The sequence below is a fragment of the Sapajus apella genome, unplaced genomic scaffold, assembly GCF_009761245.1.
Source record: "Sapajus apella isolate SASKATOON/1434 unplaced genomic scaffold, GSC_monkey_1.0 scaffold6, whole genome shotgun sequence".
NCBI lineage: Eukaryota > Metazoa > Chordata > Mammalia > Primates > Cebidae > Sapajus > Sapajus apella.
The window spans coordinates 44097410-44114707 of NW_022436946.1; the positions used below are offsets into that span (position 1 = coordinate 44097410).

Below are 17298 nucleotides of genomic sequence, written 5' to 3' on the forward strand. Positions count from 1 at the left end.
AAGCATTCCTATTTCTCCATATCCTCTCCAACATTTGCTGTCTCCCAATTTTTTGATGATCACCATTCTAACTGGCGTGAGATGGTATCTCACTGTGGTTTTGATTTGCATTTCTCTAATGCCCAGTGATGATGAGTTTTTTTTTCATACGTTTGTTGGCTTCATAAATATCTTCTTCTTTTGAGAAGTGTCTGTTCATATCCTTTGCCCACTTTTTGATGGGGTTGTTTTTTTTTAATGTAAATTTGTTGAAGCTCTTTATAGATTCTGGATATTAGTCTTTTGTCAGATGGGTAGACTGCAAAAATTTTCTCCCATTCTGTAGGTTGCCTGTTGAAAAGAAACTCTAATGATAGTTTCTTTTGCTGTACAGAAGCTCTTTTGTTTAATTAGATCTGATTTGTCTATTTTGGCTTTTGTTGCCAATGCTTTTGGTAAAACAAAAAATTTTTAAGATTTTTTTCAAGCATGCAAGTTCTGATTGTTTGATAAATATGCACCAGTCTTTGTGGATTACTCTAAAAATACTCTTTTATGATATACTTTTGCAATAAATTTTGATAAAAACATAAAAAGCTATATCTGAAGAGTGACATAGATCTTTGAAATAGACTCATCTTTATTTCATGAATGAATTAGTAAGAAGCTGATAGGCAGAGCAAAAAGGTAAACCCAATCCCCCTAACTCCACATCCTCAAACTATGAAGACCCCCACCACAAAATGCCAACTGAACACAAGGAATCTATTTCTAAGATATCTATCACTCCAATCACAGTCTTCTAGAAATTTGATATAATTGCCCAATGTTTTCCTAAGATTTAATTTAAAGTAATTCTAGATATCAGCATAGCTGAATCAAGTATTTTAAAAATTATTTCTATTTCTTGATTCTTTGTTTTAAAGCTGCTCTATAGCTCTGGAGTATCAGAGCCGGTACATCCAGACTGCCCCTGGCTCAAAGTGTGAGCAAATTTTTGACTTACATCTGGGGATGTCCCAGAGAGAGAACTCTCTTACCATACCTTTCAGCCATATGTGTCCTGCCTCAGTGACCACAAAGGGATGTTAGATATAGTACTAGCTTCAGGAAAAGAACATTCTTTTTCACTTTCCCATCACTTCATAGAGCGACAGAATTTCTTATGATGTAACTCAAATGCCTTAATCAAGTCCACCTCATAGGCAAGGTTACTAGGTTTTATAACACCTCAGCTCAAGAGCTGAGCAAATCCATTCTAGAGACAAGTCAAGTTTGTTGAGTCTAACTCTAGTACTCTGGATGCTAAGTTGTTTCCAGAGTTTTATTCATTTAAATGGTTGGCATCATTGTTTGTTATTTAATTCAACATTTCAAACAAATTAAAAATAAATCCAGCCATTTTAAGTTTCATGAAAATATGCATGATACCAAATACTGCAGTCAAGGATAGTCAGGATATGTTCACCAATAACTACATCTGAAATATTAGAACTATCCTGGCATTCAGCAAAGATGTATTCATCCTTACTGAGAGATTTTCTCTAAATTATTTTAGCCCATAAAAGGGGATAATAGTGTTCTTAAATCTTATTCTAGAATATCAGCCAACACAAAATACAGTTGTCCTTTCGTATCTTCAGGGGATTGGTTCCAGGATATCCTTGGATACTCAAATCCACAGGCACTCAAGTCCCTTATAGAAAACGGGATTGTATTTGCGTATAACCTACACACATCTTCCTGCATACTTTAAATCATCTCTAGGTTACTTGTAATACGTAATGCCATGTAAATGCTACATAAATAGATATTATGCTGTATTAGTTTTTATTTGCATTTTTTAAATTGTTGTATTATTATTTTTATTGAGCTCTTTTCCAAATATTTTCAACCCAGAGATGGTTGAATCCCTGGATGTGAAACCCATGAATACAGAGGGCTGACTGTAATGCAGCATTTTCATGGAGGAAAAACACACTTCAATTTAATATGTTTCTGCAACTCCCAAGCCTGAAGGAGAATAGGTAGCTACTTTGAGTTGGCTGACTCACCATCACCATTTTAAAGTGGAAGAAATAGTCACATTAACAGGATTCACTCATGGATCAAGGACGAAGTACCACACAGAGTCCACTATGATTGTTTGTCCTATGCCTGAGCTGCTTCAATACAGGCAGTCAAGACCGTCTGCGAAGGAGAGGGTCAAAGAGGGGCTTATTGTGCTACTGCCTACCTTTTCTATTTGATGGCAACTGTCCAGTAGTAGCAAGATATTTAGTTTATTCAGTCCAAAAAACAATAACGAACTCCCTCTAGGTAGAAGGAAAAAAATTCTTCTACATCAGGCGATGAAAGTTAACTTAGAAAAGAATTTCAAGAGACATCTTCTTTCAACAGTATCATAATATTTCATTTCCTGTGATACATTCTAGCCATTTAGACTATAATTATCATCCTCAATTTACTACCCAAAGAGAAATCATTGGCTGAGGGGAGCCATTTGAAAGCAAGTGTACAATTTCCTACCAATGCATATCTTATATTTTTGAAGTGGTAAAAGTTAGGCATTATATATGGAAAAAATATTTCTATTTTTCAATTCTATCACTTCCCCACTTAAGGTGCAATATGTTTCAAGACCTACCAGCCAAGTAGGAGTATTCCTGGATTGTGAAGTTAGAATCATGAGTTGTGTTGATGTTGATCAAAGTTCCCTTACATACACCATCTCTAATTGTTCCTTCACACCTCCTCTCAGGCCTGTCCATTGCTGTAGTCACTTCTGAACACAGACAAATCAGAAATGTGTCCACATGCTGTGGGAACCCCTTTATCCCAGGAAGCCTTCCTTTTTGCACGTCATCAAAGATGACAAATAAGTTATATTTAATGTCTTTAGTTGCCTTCTGATATCATCAAAACTAATTAATAATGTTTCTAATAAATATGATGAAAACACTAAAAAACTCAATAATGTTTCTATTAAATATGAAAACACTAAAACAAACAAAAAACCTCCTACTTGGCTGGCAGGTTGATGTGGGAGGATTGCTTGAACGCAGCACTTGAACAGGTAGGTAGCCACAGTGTTCCACACTCTACACCAGTGTTATCCAGCAGAACTTTCTGTAGTGTTGGAAATGTACTCTATCTCTGTTGTCCAATCTGGTAACCACTAATTAGGTATGGCTGCTAAGCACTTGAAATGTGGCTAGAGCAACCGAGGAACTAAATTTTATTTGTATTTAATTTCCATTGAGATAGCCAGAGTGGCTAGTGGGTACCTCATTGGGCAGTCCAGCTTCAGACCAATGGGTTATAATCTCCCTGCAAGAAGTAGGAGGAAAGGCCAGCAAGGATCCGGGTAAGAGTTAGTTTAGGTTCAAAATGACAAATGTGAAGTCTGGAGAGTACGGGGCTTTATGCCAGTCATTTCACTGTTAAATCTCTTCAGCTGTAAAATAGGAATTTGTGACTCATCTAAGAATGTACTTACTTCCATAAAAGCTTAGGAGCATTTTTCAGATTTTTGTATGACTCATACAAATCGACCAACAAGATTGTATCTTTGATTTTTTTCCAGGCTTCCTTTGTCTACTGTAATGTTGATGGATGACAGTGGTTGATTTAAACTTATGTGCTTTTTTAATATAAATAATTTTATAAAGATTCAAACACTGCTAATAAATAACATAATTAAATCTCTCCAGATCAAAGGGTCTGATATCTTAGTCACTTAAAGTTATATGTTCACATAAAGTTCTCTTTTGTCCATACTAAGGCTAAGTAGAGATGTCAAGGAGGTAGTTGAATGTACAAGTAATTCAGGAAGAGCTCAAGATGATAGCTTTCATGCCCTCTCCAATTTTCATGGAATAACATAGTATCTAGGTATTCACTTTATTAAAATTATAAATTCCTATAAGAGACTATGACTAGTAGTATTGATCCTATCTTCAAGAGTCTTTTCCATAGCGATTTTCTCAGTTTCATATATCATCGTTTTGCTCACAATATTAAATGAAATGGAATCAAGTTTGCATTGACAACTTAATAACATATCCATATGTATTTGTACATTGCCTTCTAGCTCATTACAACAAAACCTTTGGCTAGCAAAAATTTCAAAGTTTCAAAAACAGCCCATTCATTTCAAACTGTTAAAATCAGAAAAATGCTAATAAATGAAGTTTTACATTTTTCAAAAGTTCTTTGGAATTCCTTTTAATGAGATATGAGCTATGGTAAAATGTAAAATGTCATGATATTGTCATGTTGCTATGTATATTCGCTTTTTCTCAACACACTTTATGTAAGAAAACTGCTACATGTGGTGGTTCATGCCTGTAATCCCAGCACTTTGGGAGGCCTAGGTGGGTGGTTGGCTTGAGCTCAGAATTTCAAGACTGGCCTGGGCAACATGTGAGACTCCATCTCTACAAAAAATAAAAATAAACTAGCCGGGCATGGTGGCATGTACCTGCGGCCCCAGCTACTTGGGAGGCTGATATAGGAGGATTGCTTGGGCCCGGGAGGTCGAGGCTGCAGTGAGCTATGATTGCACCACTGCACTTCAACCTGGGTAACAGAGTAAGAACCTGCAAAAACAAACAAACAAATTACCTAACTTATACAACTCTTAAAAAGGAATTCATGAAGTTGTTAGTTTATCCTTCCACGCTAAAAATAGCTGTAAAAGACCTCTTCTGAAATATCACTAATGTGGCAGTTTTAGTATCCCAAGACTTTTACCCCCATTCAAAATGGCTGGAAGAAGTATTCAGCTCAATGGTTCATGAAACATATTTATTTTAAAAGTCCTACTTTTCAATTCAATTGATAACATATATTGTACTTACAGACTTTCTATCATGAAGCGTCTTTAAATATGGAGATGATGGTTTTCTCCTCATATTTAAAATGAATACAATTAATTAAATGTTCTCTGAAATTCTGAGGCGTAATCAAAGGCAGCATTTGTTTTTCTTGTCACTAAAAATTGGGTTTTTGCTGCCACCTGTTGACAGCAATTGAAAATGATAAATCTTTCCACAAATTGCAAACTTCCTTAGAAACAAACTGCTTCCTTCATTTTATGCATGATAAACGGGCCTAGAAGGGCCAAGTGTCTTTCCCAAGGTCACTCATAGGGAGACGGATTGAGACTAAAATATGGGTTTTGGGGTTTGGGCCTTGGAGTTCAGTGTGTATTTTCCCATGCCTGTTACTATGTTGCTATCAAATTTGTGTAGGTGGCAGAGCTCCTGAAATCCATACTGCTCTTTACACAACACCATGAAATACTGATGTGTTTCCATCCATTATACTAACTAGTAATATTTTTTACCATATTATGAAGGAACAGTTCTGTGGCTCTCTAAAGTGACATTTAAACAACTGTGGCCATGTCTGGCCGAAGGGGAAGGTGGGCCCACCGGTTGGCTGTTTGCATGAGTAACTGAACAGCCTTCTGGGAAATAACTCATCTCTATGAGAGAAGAGAGTTCAGCCCCACAAGTCTGACCCAAGAGGACATAGGAGAGGTTAATGTGTGTCAGAGTGGCTGAGAGCTCATGTCTGAGCCTGAAAGAGGAAGAGCTGGGATGAAAGAGTCAAGAAAAAAGTGTTTTGCACTTCTTGGGGACACTGTGGGTGCTGGCTTCCTAAGTGAAAGGAGACAGCTCCTCTGAGGCCTCAGCCAATTTCACAGGCACCATCATCACTCTGGAAAGGGCATAAGTTCCTTCCACACCAGCATCAAGGGTGGCATAGTGAGGACTGGAGAGTCAGGGCAGGGACAGAGCACACATGTCACCTGACTGACCACATTTATTAGCACATAGTAAACATCCTTGTGACTCTTAGAATTAGTTCAGAGGGAAGACTCTGAAATGGGCTTAGACATCTGTCAATTGCTGATGGCGACATAGCCGGACAAATGCTGTTTTGTTTCTATCACTCTGAGCACCAGGTCCATGCCACAGAATTAGTGCTTATCAATTTGCACATTACAAAATATAATGCTGAAAGTTTATAGATTAAAAAACAAAACAAAACTGGTAATCGTGATAAACTAATCTAAAGGAAAGTTGTTTGACCTTTAAAAAAAAAAAAGGACTTAATCTCTCTAACCTTGGTTTCCTTATATGTAAAATGAGAAAATTATTAACCTACCCTTACAACCTCCCTGAAATGTCTAAGAGAATGCTTTAAACTGTGAGACTTCCTCATATGGAAGGGCATGTTTGTTAATTTAACCTATCCTTTGCTACTTACTGATATGCAGTTAATTGCGACCATGTGTCTTCTTTTGGCCAAAAAAAAAATACATATATATATATGAACAGAAGTGACACACCACTTCCAGATAGAAGCCTTACAAGCCAGTGTGTATTTCACCATGTTTTCTTCACTCTAACATGATGCTTGCAGAGCACATTAGGATGGAGCCTCTGTTAATCTGGAGATGGTTGCTGAGTGACTACACATCTACCTAACCACATTGGATCTGGGCATGAAGAAGAAACATGCTTTTGCTAATTTAAGCCACTGAGATTCTGGGATCATTACCTCAACATTATCTGGACTATCCTTACTTGTCCAAGGGTGTAGCCACATCTGGGATACAAATGTAAAATATAAAGAAATAATCCCAGTCAAATAAAGGTGACTGAAAGAGATCTTCTTAGAATAAATGTTTTAGTGAAAGCCTTAAAAAAAAAAAAGACTAAGAGAATAAGAGATTGCATTACTAATGAAAGAACTATTATTTCATATGGCTAGCTTAATTTGAAATATGGTTAAGAATCAGATGGTCAATAATAACTATGCAATATTTTTAGACAGTATCAAAATACCAATTTCTCATATACTATAATGCTTAAAATGGCTTTAGAGGAAATCACTTCCTTACCTGTATTTCTTTTTTTTTTTTTTTTTTTTTTTTGAGACAGAGTCTTGCTCTGTCTCCAGGCTGGAGTGCAGTGTCGCAATCTCAGCTCACTGCAACCTCCACCTCCTGGGTTCAGGCAATTCTCCTGCCTCAGCCTCCTGAGTAGCTGGGACCACAGGCGTGCGTCACCACGCCTAGCTAATTTTTTTGTATTTTTAGTAGAGACGGGGTTTCACCATGTTGGCCAGGGTGGTCTCGATCTCTTGACCTCGTGCTCCACCCACCTCAGCCTCCCAAAGTGCTGGGATTACAGGCGTGAGCCACTGTGCCCGGCCTTCTTACCTGTGTTTCTATGAGGCTTATATATTACATGAAAACAGAAATAAAAAGCCTTAACACTCAGAACTCCTGTTTATTTGTTTAGTTATTTTTCTTCCTATTTTGCTTATCATGACAGTGAAAGTCTCTATTAATCATGAGCCTAGACATATGAGTTTTAAATGTCTGAATTTGGACAAAAAAGAAACAAACCCAAGGGACATACACAAGTAAATACAAATTCATCAACAAATTCCCCATCCCTCCTCACCTCTGCTGAATGTCAGTTTTAAATTCTTGGTGAGGAGCAGTATCTCCAAATCTTGATGTTACCACTTTCACCCACGCTTTAGCAGTGTTATATCAATGACCCAGAAGTTATTGCTGAGTGAAAGGATACCTTAGCAGAGTGACACAAGTGAAAGAAAACATCCAATGAGGCCTTTGATGGGGAGCCCTGAGATTTCCTAATAGCAAATAGGACTAATCAGTCGTTATGAAAGTAGCAGCCTCAACTCCCATTAGAAAGAATCAACATGCAGGCCTCTTTCTGTAACGCCCAGAGACAAACCTTGGGGAGAGTGGTTCACCAGGCTCTCCAACCCAGACAGGTCAAACTTCTTTGCCCTTCCTGAGTGCAGTATGAAGAAAGCATCAACACAAAGGAAATATTTTTGTTGGCAATCAGATCAGAGCGTGTTGACATCCCTGTTTTTAACAGTTCCCTGGTCAGCTGGGGTGTGGTTAGTCTTTTGAAAGTTTAGTCTTGAGGAAGTAGGTCTAGGGAGCCAGTGTTGTTGTGTTCTCCTGAGCGTGACTGAATCCTTGCATTCATTACGTGTGCATTGCTTTGGAATGAGTGTCTTGCTGACACAGAGTGCCACCTACCAACCAGCATTTCTGGCTTCCCCAACTGAGCAGCAGGGTTGGACTCTTTCCTTAAAACAGGCTGAACGGGGCAAGCAAACAGCCTGCTGTGCTGAGAGTCAGAGGAGATTGATTAAACCTGAATCTTAGTTGAGAAACAACATGTAGCTAGGGTTGAGATAAATAATCTACGAGACCCTGTATATATTTGCATAAGGGAAATAGAAACTGACAGAAGACCAGGACTATGAGATAACCAGAGGCAACCAGAGAAAGGACTCTTAGAAGGAGTGAGCAGTGGTTCTGATTCATAGCCCACCAGCAATTCCCTCCAGCAGTGTAGCAGACACTATTCACCCAAATCCATTTTCTCTTCCTAGATGCTTAACTGTGCTCCATTTTCCAGGCTACTTTGCAATATGGTATAGCCATGTGACCAGGTTCTGACTAATGGAATGTGGCAGAAGCAGTATATGCTACTTTCAAATCTGGCCCATGAAAGCCACTTAATCACAATCCCTTTTCCCCTCCTAGTTTCCTGGGGTGGTGATGTCAGAAACAATGGGTTAGAGATAGCACAGTTGCAGTCAGCCAGGGTCTTTGCAAAAAGCCCACCTTCTCCCTTTCCCATTTCTAGCTGCTGACTTGAAACCACTCAGTCCTATAAAGTGAGAAAGAAACTTTCTGTTCTCTAAGTCATTGAATTTGTAGATCTTTGTTGCAGCAGCAAGGCCTACCCTGACTTATAATTTGTATCGCACCTATGACATTATCTGACTTACACATTATAGGAGCTATTTGCTGTAAAGTCAGTGCATAACTCTCCTAGTTCCCTGTCATCAATGAGTATAGGAGACTTACATGGTTTGACCAATTTTCTTCTCCAGTTTCATCTCTCCTGATTCCTACATTCTTCTTATAGGCTCTGATATGTTTGGCTGTGTCCCCACCCAAATCTCATCTTGAGTTGTATTCCCATCATGCCTATGTGTAGTGGGAGGAACCCAGTGGGAGGTAATTGAATCATGGGGGCAGTTACCCCCATGCTGCAAGTCTCATGATAGCGAGAGAATTCTCATGAGATCTGATGGTTTTATAAAGAGGGGTTGCCCCTTTTGCTCAGCACTTCTTGCTGCTGCCATGTGAAGATGGATGTGTTTGCTTCCCCTTCTGTCATGATTGTAAGTTTCCTGAGGCCTCCCCAGCCATACTGAACTGCGAGTCAATTAAATCTTTTCCTTTTATAAATTCCCTTTATAAATTGGGGTATGTCTTTATTAGCAGTGTGAGAACAGACTAATACAGGCTTAAACCATGCCAAACACTCACATTACCTCTCATGCATCCCTTTTACTCAACTCTCAGTATTTTCATGGGTATTCCCTTAAACTCTGCACCTAGCCCCCCTCCCCGACTTCTGATCTGTACCTAGTGACTTCTTACTCATTTTTCAAATTCAATTTAGACATTGCTACCCTGGGTTGCCCTTCTCTGTCCCTTGAAGACTAAGTTAGGTGACATCTGTGCTCCCACAGCATCCTGTCCTATAGATCCAACTGTGCTAGATTAGAGTTGCCTCCCAAATCCAGGCTCCATAAATCTCTAGGTACTAGAATGGTACCTGGACTGTGGTAAGCGCCCAATAAATGCATATTAAGTGAAAAACCTGTTCCTGAAGTAGCCATCAAAATGCTAATATAGTCATGTGAGATCATGTTTGAGCACCAATCAACATATGTTAACCTTTTTATAATTCCATGTTTAATTCAGTGTCCTATGTATAGGTGTTATATGTATATATCTGTTAAGTGACTACCTTTTTTGAGAAAGACTTTTATATCTTCTTTGGTTGGTTGGTTGGTTCTTGAAACAGGATCTTGCTCTGTCACCTAGGCTGGAGCAAAGCCTCAACCTCCCAGGCTCAAGTGATTCTCCCACCTCAGCCTCCTGAGTGACTGGGACCACAGGCACACACCACCATGCTAACCTAATTTAAAAAATTTTTTATAGTGATGGCATCTCCCTAGGTTGCCCAGGCTGATCTTGAACTCCTGGGCTCAAGAGATCCGTCTCAGACTCCCAAAATGCTAGGATTATAGGCCTGAGCCACCATGCCTGCCCATATTTTGTTATTAAAAGGAAAACTCAGTGAAATGTTGATGCCTGTCCAGAAAGATCAATTTAAATAAAACAATTAAATGCATATAATAAACTGATATTCCTCAAAACTGATACAAACACATCAGAAATATTTTAGGCAAACAGTAACATCCAGTCAAGTATAGAATTGGGGCTAAAGTGCTCATCTGAAGGATAAGAGATTTTGGTGGGATGTCAAATCCTGTAGGCCAGAAAAATTTTTTTTTTAAATCTGATCAAGAATTCTTAGACTTGTGAAAGGTTGTTGGAAGGAAACTAATGGCAATGATGGAAAGGTATATAGGTATACAACCACACACACACAAAATCAAATGTTCTAAGAGAATAGATTCTGAAGAGGTAAGTCAGGAAAGGTAAAGAAGGAGTAGAGAGCAAAGAAGATTCTTTTTTAACCTTTAAAAATTTTTTTTTTTAATTTGTTTTATTTTAAGTTCCGGGGCACATGTGCAGGATGTGCAGGTTTGTTGCATAGGTAAATATGTGCTGTGGTGATTTGCTAAACCTATCAACCCATCACCTAGGTTTTAAGCCCAGCATGCATTAGTTATTCTTCCTGATGCTTTCCCCCCTCCATGCCCTTCCCCCATGGGGCAGGCCCCACTGTGTGTTGTTCCCCTCCTTGTGTCTGTGTGTTTACATTGTTCAGCTCCTACTTATAAGTGTGAACATGTAGTGTTTGGTTTATCTCTTCCTGCATTAGTTTGCTAAGGATAATGGCTTCCAGCTCCATCAATGTCCCTGCAAAATACATGATCTTGTTCCTTTTATGGCTGCCTAGTGTTCCATGGTGGATGGATACATACCACATTTTTTTATCCAGTCAATCAGTGATGTGCATTTGGGTTGATTCAATGTCTTTGTTGTTGTGAATAGTGCTGCAATGAACATACACATGCATGTATTTTTATAACAGAATGATTTATATTCCTTGGGTATATACCCAGTAATGGGATTGCTGGGTCAAATGGTATTTCTGGTTCTAGGTCTTTGAGGAATTGCCACACCATCTTCCACCATGGTTGAGCTAATTTACACTCCCACCAATAGGGTAAAAGTGTTCCTATTTCTCTGCAGCCACACCAGCATCTGTCGCTTATTGACCTTTTTAAAATTATTATTATACTTTAAGTTCTGGGGTACATGTGCAGATCATGCAGGATTGTTACATAGGTATACACATGCCATGGTAGTTTGCTACATCCATCCCCCCATCATATACATTAGGTATTTCTCCTAATGTTATTCCTCTCCAATCCTCCCACCCTCTGCTATCCCTCCCCTAGCTCTCCCACCCCTCAGCAGGCTCCAGTGTGTAATGTTCCCCTCCTGTGTCCATGTGTTCTCATTGTTCAACATCTACTTATGAGTGAGGACATGCGGTGTTTGGTTTTCTGTTCTTGTGTCAGTTTCCTGAGAATGATGGTTTCCAGCTTCATCCATGTCCCTGCAAAAGACATGAACTCATCCTTTTTTATGGCTGCATAGTATTCCATGGTGTATATGTGCCATATTTTCTTTATCCAGTCTATCATTGATGGGCATTTGGATTGGTTCCAAGTCTTTGCTATTGTAAACAGTGCCACAGTGAACATACATGTGTATGTGTCTTTATAATAGAACAATTTATAATCATTTGGGCATATACCCAGTTGGGTCAAATGGTATTTCTATTTCTAGATCCTTGAGGAATTGCCATACTGTCTTCCACAATAGTTGGATTAATTTACACTCCCACCAACAGTGTAAAAGTGTTCCTATTTCTCCACGTCCTCTCCAGCATCTGTTGTCTCCTGATTTTTCAGTGATCACCATTCCAACTGGCAATGTGGTTTTGATTTGCATTTCTCTAATGCCCAGTGATGATGAGCTTTTATTCATATGTTCGTTGGCTGCATAAATGTCTTCTTTTGAAAAGTGTCTGTTCATCTCCTTTGCCTACTTTTTGATGGGTTTGTTTATTTTTTTCTTGTAAATTTGTTTAAGTTATTTGTAGATTCTGGATATTAGCCCTTTGTCAGACGGGTAGATTGCAAAAATTTTTTCCCATTCTGTTGGTTGCCGGTTCACTCTAATGATAGTTTCCTTTGCTGTGCAGAAGCTCTTAAGTTTAATTAGTTCCCGTTGGTCTATATTGGCTTTTGTTGCCATTGCTTTTGGTGTTTTAGCCATGAAGTCCTTGGCTATGCCTATGTCCTGAATGGTTTTGCCCAAGTTTTATTCTAGGGTTTTTATGGTGTTAGGTCTTATGTTTAAATCTTTAACCCATCTGGAGTTAATTTTTGTATAAAGTGTAAGGAAGGGATCCAGTTTCAGCTTTATGCACATGGCTAGGCAGTTTTCCCAACACCATTTATTAAAGAGGGATTCCTTTCCTCATTGCTTGTTTTTGTCAGGTTTGTCAAAGATCAGATGGTTTTAGATGTGCGGTGTTACTTCCAAGGCCTCTGTTCTGTTCCATTGATCAATATCTCTGTTTTGGTACCAGTACCATGCTGTTTTGGTTACTGTAGCCTTGTAGTATAGTTTGAAGTTGGGTAGCATGATGCCTCCAGCTTTGTTTTTTTGTTTGTTTTTGTTTTCGTTTTTGTTTTTGCTTCAGATTATCTTGGCTATATGGGCTCATTTTTGGTTCCATATGAAGTTTAAGGTGGTTTTTCCCAGTTCTGTGAAGAAGGTCAATCGTAGCTTGATGGGAATAACACTGGATCTATAAGTTACTTTGGGCAGTATGGCTATTTTCACAATATTGATTCTTCCTAACTATGAGCATGGAATGTTTTTCCATCTGTTTGTGTCCTCTCTTATTTACCTGAGCCGTGATTTGTAGTTCTCCTTAAAGAGAGGCGTGTAGTTCTCCTTCATGTCCTTGTTAGTTGTATTCCTAAGTATTTTATTCTCTTTGTAGCAATTGTGAGTGGGAGTTTGCTCATGATTTGGCTCTCTGTTTGTCTGTTATTGGTGTATAGGAATGCTTGTGATTTTTGTACATTGATTTTGTATCCTGAGACTTTGCTGAAGTTGCTTATCAGCTTAAGGAGATTTTGGCTGAGACAGTGGGTTTTTCTAAATATACAATCATGTCATCTGCAAATAGAGACAATTTGACTTCTCTTTTCCTAATTGAATATGCTTTATTTCTTTTTCTTGCCTGATTGCCCTGGCCAGAACTTCCATACTATGTTGAATAGGAGTGGTAAGAGAGGGCAGCCTTGTGTTGTGCCAGTTTTCAAAGGGAATGCTTCCAGTTTTTGCCCATTCAGTATGATATTGGCTGTGGGTTTGTCATAAATAGCTCTCACTATTTTGAGACACGTTCACTCAATATGTAGTTTATTGAGAGTTTTTAGCATGAAAGGCTGTTGAATTTTGTCAAAGGCCTTTTCTGCATCTATTGAGATAATCATGTGGTTTTTGTCTTTGGTTCTGCTTATGGTGATGGATTACGTTTATAGATTTGCATATGTTGAACCAGCCTTGCATCCTTGGGATGAAGCTGACTTGATCGTGATGGATAAACTTTTTGATGTGCTGTTGGATTTGGTTTGCCAGTATTTTACTGAAGATTTTTGCGTCAATGTTCATCATGGATATTGGCCTGAAATTTTCTTTTTTAGTTGAGTCTCTGCCAGGTTTTGGTATCAGGATGATGTTGGTCTCATAAAGTGAGTTAGGGAGGATTCCCTCTTTTTGTATTGTTTGGAAAAGTTTCAGAAGGAATGATACCAGCTCCTCTTTGTATGTCTGGTAGAATTTGGCTGTGAACCTTTGTGGTCCTGAACTTTTTTTGGTTGGTAGGCTATTAATTGCTGCCTCAACTTCAGACCTTGTTATTGGTCTGTTCAGGGATTCAACTTCTTCCTGGTTTAGTCTTGGGAGGGTGTAAGTGTCAGGAATGTATCCATTTCTCCTAGATTTACTGGTTTATGTGCATAGAGGTGTTTGTAGTAATCTCTGATGTTAGTTTATGTTTCTGTGAAATTGGTAGTGATATTCCCTTTATCATTTTTTATTGCATCTATTCGATTCTTCTCTCTTTTCTTTTTTATTAATCTAGCTAGTTGTCTATACATTTTGTTGATCTTTTCAAAAACCCAGCTCCTGGAATCATTGATTTTTTGAAGGGTGTTTTTGTGTCTCTATCTTCTTCAGTACTGCTCTGATCTTAGTTATGTCTTGTCTTCTGCTAGCTTTTGAAATTGTTTGATCTTGCTCCTCTAGTTCTTTTAATTGTGATGTTAGGGGGTTGATTTTAGATCTTTCCTTCCTTCCCATGTGGACATTTATTGCTATAAATTTCCCTCTAGACACTGCTTTAAATGTGTCTCAGAGATTCTGGTACGTTTTGTCTTCGTTCTCATTGGCTTCAAAGAACATCTTTATTTCTGCCTTCGTTTCATTATTTATCTAGTTGTCATTCAGGAGCAGGTTGTTCAGTTTCCATGTATTTCTGCAATTTTGAGTGAGTTTCTTAATCCTGAGTTCTAATTTGATTGCACTGTGGTCTGAGAGACTGGTTGTTATGATTTCCATTCTTTTGCATTTGCTGAGGAGTGTTTTACTTCCAATTATGTGGTCAATTTTACAGTAAGTGCAATGTGGTGCCAAGAAGAATGTATATTCTGTGGATTTGGGGTGGAGAATTCTGTAGATATCTATTACGTCTGCTTGGTCCAGATCTGAGTTCAAGTCCTGGATATCCTTGTTAATTTTCTGTCACGTTGATCTGTTTAATATTGAAAGTTGAGTGCTTAAGTCTCTCACTATTATTGTGTGGGAGTCTAAGTCTCTTTGTAGGTCATTAAGAACTTGCTTTATATATCTGGGTGCTCCTGTATTGGGTGCATATATATTTAGGATAGTAGCTCTTCTTATTGCATTGATCCCTTTACCATTATGTAATGACCGTCTTTGTCTCTTTTGATTTTTGTTGGTTTAAAGTCTGTTTTATCAGAGACTAGGATTACAACCCCTGCTTTTTTTTTTTTTTCTCTCAATTTGCTTGGTAAATCATCCTCCATCCCTTTATTTTAAGCCTCTGTGTGTCTTTGCACATGAGGTAGGTCTCCTGGATACAGCACACCGATAGGCCTTGACTCTTTATCCAATTTGCCAATCTGTGTCTTTTGATTGGGGCATTTAGCCCATTTACATTTAAGGTTAACATTGTTATGTGTGAATTTGATCCTGCCATTTTGATACTAGCTGGTTGATTTGCCTGTTAGTTGATGCAGTTTCTTTGTTGTGTCAATGGTCTTTATCATTTGGTATGTTTTTGCAGTAGCTGCTACTGTTTGTTCCTTTCCATATTTAGTGCTTCCTTCAGGAGCTCTGGTAAGGCAGGCCTGGTATTGACAAAATCTCTCAGCAATTGCTTGTCCGTAAAGGATTTTATTTCTCCTTCGCTTGTGAAGCTTAGTTTGGCTGGATATGAAACTCTGAGTTGAAAATTCTTTTCTTTAAGGATGTTGAATATTGGCCCCACTCTCTTCTGACTTGTAGGGTTTCTGCTGAGAGATCCACTGTGAGTCTGATGGGCTTCCCTTTGTGGGTAACCTGACCTTTCTCTCTGGATGCCCTTAGCACTGTTTCCTTCATTTCAACCCTGGTGAATCTGACGATTATGTGCCTTGGGGTTGCTCTTGAGGAATATCTTTGTGATGTTCTCTGTATTTCCTGAATTTGAATGTTGGCCTGCCTTGCTAGGTTGGGAAAGTTCTCCTGGATAATGTCATGAAGAGTGTTTTCCAGCTTGATTCCATTCTCCCCATCACATTCAGGTACACCGGTCAATTGTAGATTTGGTCTTTTCACATAATCCCATAATTCTTGGAGGCTTTGTTTATTTCTTTTCACTCTTTTTCCTCTAATCTTGCCTTCTCATTTTAATTCATTGAGTTAACTTCAATCTCTGATATCCTTTCTTCTGCTTGATCGATTTGGCTATTGAAACTTGTGTGTGCTTCACAAAGTTCTCATGCTGTGAGTGATCTTGGCAATTGTAGGTGATATGCACTTCTGATTTCATAGGAACAGTCTTCATCAGAATAGACTGGAAGCAACTGGTATCACTGCAGATTTCTAGGGTATCTCAGGGAAAGGGTTTCTCTTTTTTTTTTTTTTTTTTTTTTTTTTTTGAGACGGAGTTTCACTCATGTTACCCAGGCTGGAGTGCAATGGCGCGATGTCGGCTCACCGCAACCTCCGCCTCCTGGGTTCAGGCAATTCTCCTGCCTCAGCCTCCTGAGTAGTTGGGATTACAGGCACGCACCACCATGCCCAGCTAATTTTTTGTATTTTTAGTAGAGACGGGGTTTCACCATGTTGACCAGGATGGTCTCGATCTCTTGACCTCGTGATCCACCCGCCTCTGCCTCCCAAAGTGCTGGGATTACAGGCTTGAGCCACCGCGCCCGGCCTAAGGGTTTCTCTTTTTAAGGATCTGAGTGACATATTGGCCAACACACTCGAGGACCAAGAAAGGATCCATGGCTTAGAAAGAAGAGTAAACATCAGAACTTGGCCTTAAAATAAAATGTCACTGAAGGGATTAAGCCATGAACAGGGGAGCAACATTAAGTAGAGAAGTCTCCCTTTCGCCCCATGGTACATTAGCAGAAACTGTTCAAGAGAATAAGCATCTCAAAGTTCTATATGAATAGAAAACTTCACCAGATTAAAAGAAAAGGGGGGGAAACCAAGTGCGATAGGGATTGATTAAGCCATTGATCTAGGCTTAATGGCTAGATCTAGCCATTAATCTTGCCATTGATCTAGTAGTACTTGACGATGGGAGCCTCCCATTTTAGAGTAAATCTGAGTTTAGACCAGCAGAGGGCAGTGTAGTAAACTTTGAAACACCAAATGGCTAGGGCTTAAGAGAGTACAAATACAGTACTCAGAGACTCATAGTGAAGAAGGGATGAAGGACAATCTGTGAGATCAGGGCTGCCTTGAAAAGATAAAGATATGGTCAGCATTGCCCTCCAGCCTGGGCAACGGAGAAAGACCCTGTCTACAATACAATACAGTACAATACAATACAATACAATACAATACAATACAATACAATACAATACAAT

The 17298-nt window shown here is 38.9% G+C and overlaps 1 long non-coding RNA gene across 1 annotated transcript in view; it reads right to left on the minus strand.

Moving 5' to 3' along the window:
- Positions 1–16134: 16134 nt before the first annotated feature.
- LOC116549058 overlaps positions 16135–17298 on the minus strand; it is a 15760-nt gene continuing 14596 nt past the window's right edge. The window contains exon 3 of the long non-coding RNA XR_004267692.1: positions 16135–16145. This is a non-coding gene — a long non-coding RNA (uncharacterized LOC116549058). The remainder of the gene's footprint in view (positions 16146–17298) is intronic.